At 64.0% G+C, this 8,237-nt stretch overlaps 1 long non-coding RNA gene across 1 annotated transcript; it reads right to left on the bottom strand.

The window, feature by feature from the left end:
* Positions 1-508: 508 nt before the first annotated feature.
* Positions 509-6,036, bottom strand: LOC121037415 (uncharacterized). Its single transcript, XR_005793771.1, has 3 exons — positions 5,421-6,036; positions 1,685-1,977; positions 509-558 (listed from the first exon to the last, which is right to left on the bottom strand). It is a non-coding gene; the product is annotated as an uncharacterized LOC121037415 (long non-coding RNA).
* Between the last annotated feature and the right edge of the window lie 2,201 nt (positions 6,037-8,237).

Raw genomic sequence — 8,237 nt, 5'->3', positions numbered from 1 at the left:
TAATCTTTTGTGCTGTCATTAGGAACATGACTGTCTTCTCACACATATTTCAAAGTAGTGTGGTTTGTAAACAGAAAGGCTATTTCATCTAAATGTACATTTAACAGTTAAGAATTGTCACTTCTGGTTTTTTCTCTGCAATAACTTACTAGACATTCTCTTGGACTTTTCAAGCAGGCAATCACATTAACAGGTTTGAAATGAAGGTTTTAATGCTGTTTAAAGCTAAGTAAGGATACACCCGAAAATGGAAAATATGCGACAGATTTTTTTCAAGCCACAAACAGATTTAATTAAACTGTTAAGTTTTTGAAATATAAGTAAGATATTTGCTTTACGACATGTCCTAGCACAATTATTTAAATGATGTACCTTGGGGCGCCTGGGTGGCTCAGTCCGTTAAGCGTCCGGCTTGAGCTCAGGTCAAGATCTCACACTCCGTGAGTTCGAGCCCCGCGTCGGGCTCTGTGCTGACAGCTGGGAGCCTGGAGCCTGCTTCCAGTTCTGTGTCTCCCTCTCTCTCTGCCCTTCCCCTGCTCATGCTCTGTCTGTCTCTGTCTCAAAAATAAATAAAAACATTAAAAAAAAATTTTTTTAAATAAATAAATGATGTACCTTGAAGGGTGAACCGCTTGAAGCAATTCACTGAGAGGGGGGGGGGGGCCGCCGGCGGGGGCGCCGACGGCACGGGGACGGGGCTCTGCGCGAGGTTCCCGCAGCACAGGAGTTTTCACTGCCGCCGCGCGGGCCGCAGACTCCTCCTTCCAGTGCTGCCGGAGGCTGGCAGGAGACCCTGACCCCAGTCCAGCGGCAGAACCGCAGGCGGTCCCGTTGCCCACTCTGCGGCGGGGACCCCACCCTCCGACCTCAAAGTGGCTCTAGGAGCGGCTCCTGCCATGTTTGCGTTCGTTAAAAGATCCATTCAGAACTCAAAGTCGGCTTAGCAACTGCAGATTCGGCCCCTTCCAGCCGAAGGCCAGGAAACAAACCAGACAGGAGTCCCTGGAATTCTGGGGAATAACGAACCACGCCCCCGCCCCCGCCCCGGTGCTCGCAACCTCCCGGGCCCGCTTCTCTCTGCGTCCGAGCCGCCCCAGAGCGGGCACGCCCCGCACCTGCTCCCTGACCTGGCCTCCCAGCACCCCTGCTTCCTCCATCTGGACACCCACGGCCGGCAGTGCCTTGGCAAGGACGCGGGAGAGGAGGCCAGGCCTGCAGGGGGGAAGGCACAGACTCGGCCCGGGGCAGACTGGGGAGGCACGTGGCAGGGCTGGCTGGGGCTGGAGCGGGGTCCTCCCAGAGCTCAGAGGCTGAACCCGCAGGAATACGCGGGCGGCCACGCTTCTAAACACACGCACGAGTCAGAGAAAGCCCGTGGTCCCGGTTCCAGGTAAACGGCTGTTCCTTTGGCAAGACTTTCTCAGCCTGGTTCCTCACCCAGGCTGCAGACCACAGACAGCGGTTCCTGTGACTGTCCCCATCTCTCCTAGGGCGAGCCCGAGCCCTTGTCCTCTCGGGAAAGAGTCCTAACTCCTGACACCGCAGCCGCACACAGGACTCTTCTCCCGCTGACCCAGGAGAGAGAGGGACACAGACCTGCCTCTTGGCCCGTCTGTCCCTCAGAGTCCACCGGGCTCCTCCCAGGGCCGCGGCAAGGATGCCCAGCTGACTCTGGGACACGCACCTCCTTCTCGTGGCCAGTTTCCTGAACAGGAACGGAGTCAGCACGGGACCACCCCTGCACTGCCGGCTGGGGGCCCTAGGGGGTCCTGGAGGTGCCGGGCCCCCTGCCCCTCGAGGACCCCTCTCCCCTCGTCCGCTCCTTCCACACACCATGCAGGTCCCAGGGGGCGTTGCTGCCCACGCTCGGGGGCCGAGGGCAGCAAGCTGTGAGACCAGATGGGCTGGAACCCCTTCCGGCAGCTACCGCGTGTGCAGAGGAAGCTGTCTGAAGAGGCAAAGAAGAGGCCAGGCCGCCTGAAAAGACAAGAAAGAGGAGCTAGAGGGACAGAGAGACAGGGACAGGCCGACAGAGCCTGAGGGAGCTGGAGACAGAATGAGACGGAGGCCAGGGCCGGGGGCCCTGATGGCATCTGAGCCCTGCCCGGGACCCCGGGCCCGGGCTTTGGGGAGCCCAACTTCCTCTGGGTCTGCTGCACCCCGACTGCTCCTGCAGGCCGGTGCCGGGTCTGAGACATGCAGTCCGGTCCCTCCTCAGGGGACGCAGTCCAGGGTGACCCTCACACGTGGGGCTCCTTGTGCAAGTTGGGAGCACACAGACAGTGACAGCATCACTCTGGGGATTCTCGTGGTGACCCAGGTCGGGCTGAAAGGGGGCTGGGGGCCGAGGCTGGCGGAGGAGGGGCCAGAGGCAAAGCACCGATATTAGTCAGGTACGTCAGGAAATACTCATGAGACTGTAAACAAAACCTTGCCAGAAGAGAATTCGAGCCAAGGGAGGGGACCTGCTTAGTGGGTGAGCCACGTCTGTGCCAACTCCGGTGGGGGCATCGGCTGAGAGCCCGCAAGGTGTCCCCCGGGTGTGGGCAGGTGACAGGGTGGAGAACGTGCCCGGTCCTGCAGGGCGAGGGCAGGGACGGCCTGTGAGGGCCATGGTGGCACAGCCCAGGGCAGGAAGGATAGGAAGAAACGCCCTGGCCGTCCTCTCCCCGGCCCACCCCGCCCGGACCCGCATAGAGGTCAGGACGCAAGCCCGGGACCGTGGGGCCAGAGCAGAGGGGAGCGTGGACAGGGGTGGGTAGATGGAGCCCGGGTCACCACCCCGAGATCCTGAAGCTGCTGTCCAGCCCTGCGATTGGACTGAGAAGGCCCCCCCCCCAGCGTGTTCCCCAGGCTCGCCTATAGCTGCACAGGATGAGCTGGGCCCTGGGGTCATCCGGCTCTGTGGGGGGGAGGGCAAGGCTTCATCCTTGCTGGGGAGGCCCCCCCTTCCCCCCAAGGAGTCACCGGGGTCAGCAGCCCCGGGGTGGTGGGTTTTCCTGCAGAGTCGGCCGGAAAGGGGCTTCTGCTCACGTTAGCCCACACAAAACAATGATGGCTTGACTCTGAGGACTAGTTTCAGTGCGTTCCTTTCCCTGTAGGCCGTTCTTCCAGGAAGCCCGAGTCGGGGCACTGCCATAGGACTGACCCAGGAGCATGCCCAGGACATGGGTGTGGGATGGCCTGTCCCACAGGACTCAGCTCCTGGCAGCCCCACCAGCCCCTAACCCTGCTCCAGCTCAGGCGGGAGCGTGGAACCTTCCCTCGACTCCCCTGCTTACCTGGCAGAAACCCGCTCCCAGGCCAGGCCACCTCGGCAGGCACCCCGCTCCTCCTGGCCAGTGGGGCCACGCCCTCCCCCCGTGATCTGGGCCGGCACGGTACTGCCCTCTCTTGGGGCTCCCCGCGGACTCTGGTGTCCTGGTTCTTAGAGGCCCTCTCGGCAGCCGCGGGCCCCATCAACAGGCTCTTAACTGAGTCACAGGAGGGGCCTTCCTGAGCTCCCAGGGGGCATGGCCATTCTCCCCTTCCCGGCAGGCCCAGGAGCAGCCCAGCAGCGGGGGCCATCGGGCTTCAGGCCCTGCCTCCAGGCGTGTGTACAAGGGCTAGGGAGTGCAGCCCCTGGGGCAGAGCAGACAGAGAGCAGGGGACCGGCTCTGGGCCGGCACCACCAGGCATACTGGCCCCGAAGCCGCCGAGTGGGGAGGGGAGGAAGAGGAAGCTGACTGGGGAGACGGTGGCGGGCGTCAACCAAGGGCCACTGCCTGTTGCCTCCAGCCCTCATCCTCGGGGGGGTCATGGGTCCCAGGGCAGGCGGGGGACAGGGAGTGAGGCGGGGCACAGGACCCAACAGCCTGCAGACGCTCGGCCACCCTGGTGAGGCTCTCAGCCCTGTGTGGTTGGTGGCCTGAGGGCATCCGGCCAGGTCTGCACAGACCCTCCCGGTGCCCCCCTCCCATGCCCACAGCTGGCCTGAGTGTGGTCAGACTGGTTCTGCCCGCTCCAAACTGGCTTCAGGTGTCACGGCTTCCAGGCAGCCTGCGGAGCCTCCTCGGTGAGGTCCGCCCGGCCACTACTGTGACCTGCACGGTGAGGGGCTCATGTGCGCCTGTTGCCTGCACCTGCAGAATCTCAGGGCCCCCCCTCCTGTACTGGCCATGTTTGGGGGGGGGCCTGAGGGGCCCCGGGGAACTCTGGTGGACTCCACCCTGAAGCCCAAGGGCATCTTGTCCACTTTCCTGTGGACAGGAAGGCAGAGCCGGCCCGGGACACGGCCCTCAGGAAAGTGAGCCCTGGGGGTTGGCGGGGACACGGAGGGGTCCCCGGGCAGCCTGACTCTCCTGAGTGAAGGGCAAGGTTCCCGGTCGGGGGCGTCCTGGCCTGATGGGGTGGGGCTCCGGGTGCGGCCTCGGGCAAACAGCTGTACTTCCTGGCCTCAGTTTCCCCACCTGTGGAGTGCTGTGCGATATTAGGCTGGGCCCCCAGGGCCGTTACGAGGACAGTAGCGTGCAGGTGAGGACCACAGCCAGGGTCTGGCCCAGGGACCCAGGGTTTGTTGGGGACAGTGCTCAGTCTGAGTTCACGGCTGTGCAAACGGTTGTGGGCGGGCCGGCCACTGTACACGCAGCCCTCTAGTCCACGCACAGGAAAGTCACCTGACTTTCAAAACATGAGCACCGCAACCCAAAGTTACATAAAAAGGAGAAGAAGCGCTTTCTGGCTGAGCGCGTCCTCCTGACAGCCCCCCCTTCCCCGCCTGGCGGTGCAGGGCCCACCCTCTAACCTCGGAAAAGGCTCCAGACTATTTTAAGCACGGACTTAAAAAGTAAAAGCAGCTGTGAAGTGAAAAGTTTTAGGAACATTTCCATTTCCTGGAGTGATGGAAGGAGAGCCTGGCCCGTGGGCCCGGGGAACAGAAGCCTCTGCCGGCAGAGCGCGGGCGTCCGGGCCCCCAGCAGCCAGAACGCGGGGGGCGTGGGGCATGGCGCGTCCTGGCCTCAGGCAGGCAGCCCGGTCTGGCGGGCGTGTGAGTGCCGAGTTTCGGTGATTCATCGGGGTGGGGGCGCTGGGCAAAGGCGGGCGTGACTGCAGGCGGGGACTCAGCTAGGGGAGGATGGCCCGCCCCGCCCCTCCCGTGGCCAGCCCTGCAGCGGGCCTCAATCCTCCCAGGCCAGAGGCCTCGTTGGACCCCCGAGAACCTTCCGGCGTTCCTCTGCTGCCCAAGGCGCGGCACCGGCCCGGGGAGAGGGGGCTGCCCACATGCCCAGGCTGCCATGAGGGGGTCTGCAGGACCAGGGGTCCCACACCACTGTGCCCACCTGGCTTGGGGCCCGCTGTTGCCTCTGCACCGAGCCCACCCCGTCCCCTCAGTCCTGGGCTGGGGAGGGGCCGGCAGAGTGGTCATGGAGGTGGCCCCTTACCTCCTGGTCTGTGTCCTCAGTCTCCCTCTCTCTCTTTGTGGCCTTTACCCCAAGGCTGCGGGGTCCGGTGGCGGGCCTGGCCATGTCCGACGTCAATAGGGCTGGACGTCTAGACACAGACCGCAGGGCTCCGTGTAGGGGCGTCTCCCAGGGGAGATCCCGGCAAGAGTGTTCCGATAAGGGGCGGTGCTGAGGGTCCCGTCTCTGGGGTCTGAAGGGCTCCTACAGGTGCAAGCCCAAATGCCCCACCTGGCTGTGCTCAGAAAGGGATACCAAACAGGTGGGATCCCGCCCGTGGAGACAGCTTGGGGTCCTCGAAGGCCTCTTCAAGGTCCCTGCCTCTGGTCCCGGGCCTACCCTATTTAAGCCTGACTGCTGGACTTGACTGTTGTGGGGAGCGGGCTCTTGCCAAGCAACCCTCCGTCCCACCCTGACCCCAAGTGTCCACAAGAGCCTGGACACCGTCTGCTCCGAGGACCTGGGCCCTATCCTGGGGAGGGACACACAGCCCTCACTGCTTGGTGGGCGGCCTGCTGGTCCATCTCCTGGGGGATCCAAGCACCTACCACAATCGTGGGAGCTGTTCCCCTCAAGGCCAGAGGAGGGGAGGGAGGTTCCCAGGCTTAGCAAGGGCCAGGGGAGGCGGGAAGGAGGGAGGAGCGGAGCCGAGGGAGGGGAAGGAAAGGGAGGAGGGAGCAGGGGGAGGGAGGGAAAGGGGGTGGGAGCTCGGGTAAGTGAAAGGGAACACGGCCTCCCAGGGTCTGGGCCCAACGTGGAGGGTCTAAAGCAGATGAAGCACACCAGCAGGAAGTCTGTCTACACCCCCCAGCGGGTCTTGTCTGTACCCGTCCTGCTCCCCAAACTGCTGTGCCAAGCCCCCCCCCCCCGCCGGAGTCCTGGGGAAGCCCAGCCACCCTCCTTCTTCCCAGAGGCCCCGGGGCCCCGTGCTCAGCCGCAGGCCTGGCCAGCGGGGGTGGGGGTGGCCGGGACGAGCACAGGGCAGCCAGTGGATGCTGCTGCGGGCCGCGAACCGGTGCAGAGGGCCCGCGGAGGAGGTGCCCCGGCTGGCCCCGGGGCTCTGTCTGCCCCGCGCCACCTGCCTGGGGTGCGACCTGCGGGCCAGACCTGGCCTGGGCAGAATACGTGCCTCTTCGTCTGCCTCTCATCTCCCCAAATCAGCTGTCTCCTCTCAAAGGTCGGCCTTTATTTGGAGCAAAAAGAAATGTGAAGTTTAATTTTCTCCTTAGGGCGGGGTGGGCGAGGAGGTGTGGCCCCCCTGCCCCATCTCCCCCAAGCCCTGCTCACCCCTGACTCTAACCTACACTCCCTCCTGAAGCGTTTGCTCAGCCTGCCCGCGCACACGGCTACCCCAGCCAGGCGGACGGAAAACTGCCCCGACCGGGCTCCAGCAGCGGGTGCCTGTCATTCGGCTGGTGTCACAGTAGCATGTGGCTCCCCCGGTCCCGGCACTGGGCAGCTCACGTGGGATGGTGGCCGTCTCAGGGTCACCTCCCCTGCGGCCCCACTGAAGGGGCCACGCCGTTCCCCTGGCTTCAGCTGCAGGACAGGGCCGGGCCCGGGCGGCCGGTCCGCGGGACTCAGGACTGTGTGCGGGGCAGGCCCCCTGGGAAGTGGTGCTTCCAGGGCACCAGCCGGAGATCGGGAGGCAGAATTCCTGGCTTTTTGGGAATTCAACGTCATCGGTGACGTACTTCGATGGCAGTGGAAGTGACATTGGCAGGTGGCCACGTGGGTATGTGACGTCGGCAGCACTGTGCTGCGGGCAGCTTCAAGCCCCTGTGCCGGCGGCCCCTCGCCAGTGTGACCCAGGTGTGACAGGCTCACCCCGATGCCGGGGTCAGTCACTCGTCCGCACCCGCACAGACCACACCCGTCCCCCTGCAGAACTGTCCCCTGCAAGCCGAGGGGACCTCCTGGAGAGCATTGGCTGATGACGAGACGGCTGGACAGTCTTCCCCATGTGTGCGGCGCTGAGAAGTGGGCACTCGGGATCACAGTCATGGAGACCTCGGGAGGGCTCTGTGTCCCCTGAGGCAGACAGACAAACCCTGGCTCGCGGCCTTGCAGCCCACAGATTCCTTTCTCATCTTCATCGTCAGGTCTGGGAGGCGAACGTGGAAATGGTTTCTTCTCTCACAATGTGTGACGGCCTTTCCAGACACCCCACTCTGGGGTCAGGGGTGAACCTGAACCCCCCAGGCCTGGCCGGCCTTGCTCTCTCCTCTGGACCTCGAGAGGTCGGGCCCCTGCCGTGGAGGGTGGAGTCCCAGCCCCAGCTGTGAGCTCCCAGGTTATCACTGTCCTCAGGTGGCCCCTGTGCTCGGGGACTGAGCCCCGTGGGCACCATCATGACCACCTCGTCTTGTGCCCCCAGAAGCTGGCACCTCTCTGGGTATCATGCAACACCCATGGCCGAAGTGCCCCTTCGGTCACTTGACCTCGTTAGTGTTTGGTAGGTCGCAGCCGTGTCTCCCCCAGCCCAGGGACGTTCGGGCACAGGCACTCTGGGGAAGTTCCTGTCTCCTCGGGCTTCCTGAGGAGCCTGGGCCGGGCCGCCCGCCTCCCGGACCTCACTGTGTTTCTGTCCAGAGAGGCAGAGGGTGGCTGTGCCCCAGGACATCCGGCTCACTTTCCCTCTGAGTCCGGAAGCTAGTTAGTTCTGGAGCACCGGCACCTTCCCGCCCCACTGCTGCGTGGACGCGGCTCTAACACCAGAGGTGACCCCATGTGGGTGGGAGAGCACCAGCCAGCTCTGGGGTGAGGCTGGCGTCCGGCCCTCGGGTAGGCGCCCCTCCC

This window comes from Herpailurus yagouaroundi, unplaced genomic scaffold (assembly GCF_014898765.1).
Source record: "Herpailurus yagouaroundi ecotype Mexico unplaced genomic scaffold, PumYag 163, whole genome shotgun sequence".
NCBI classification, from domain to species: domain Eukaryota; kingdom Metazoa; phylum Chordata; class Mammalia; order Carnivora; family Felidae; genus Herpailurus; species Herpailurus yagouaroundi.
The sequence above is the reverse complement of the archived record's forward strand: the minus strand, read 5'-3'. Positions and strand labels throughout refer to the sequence as shown.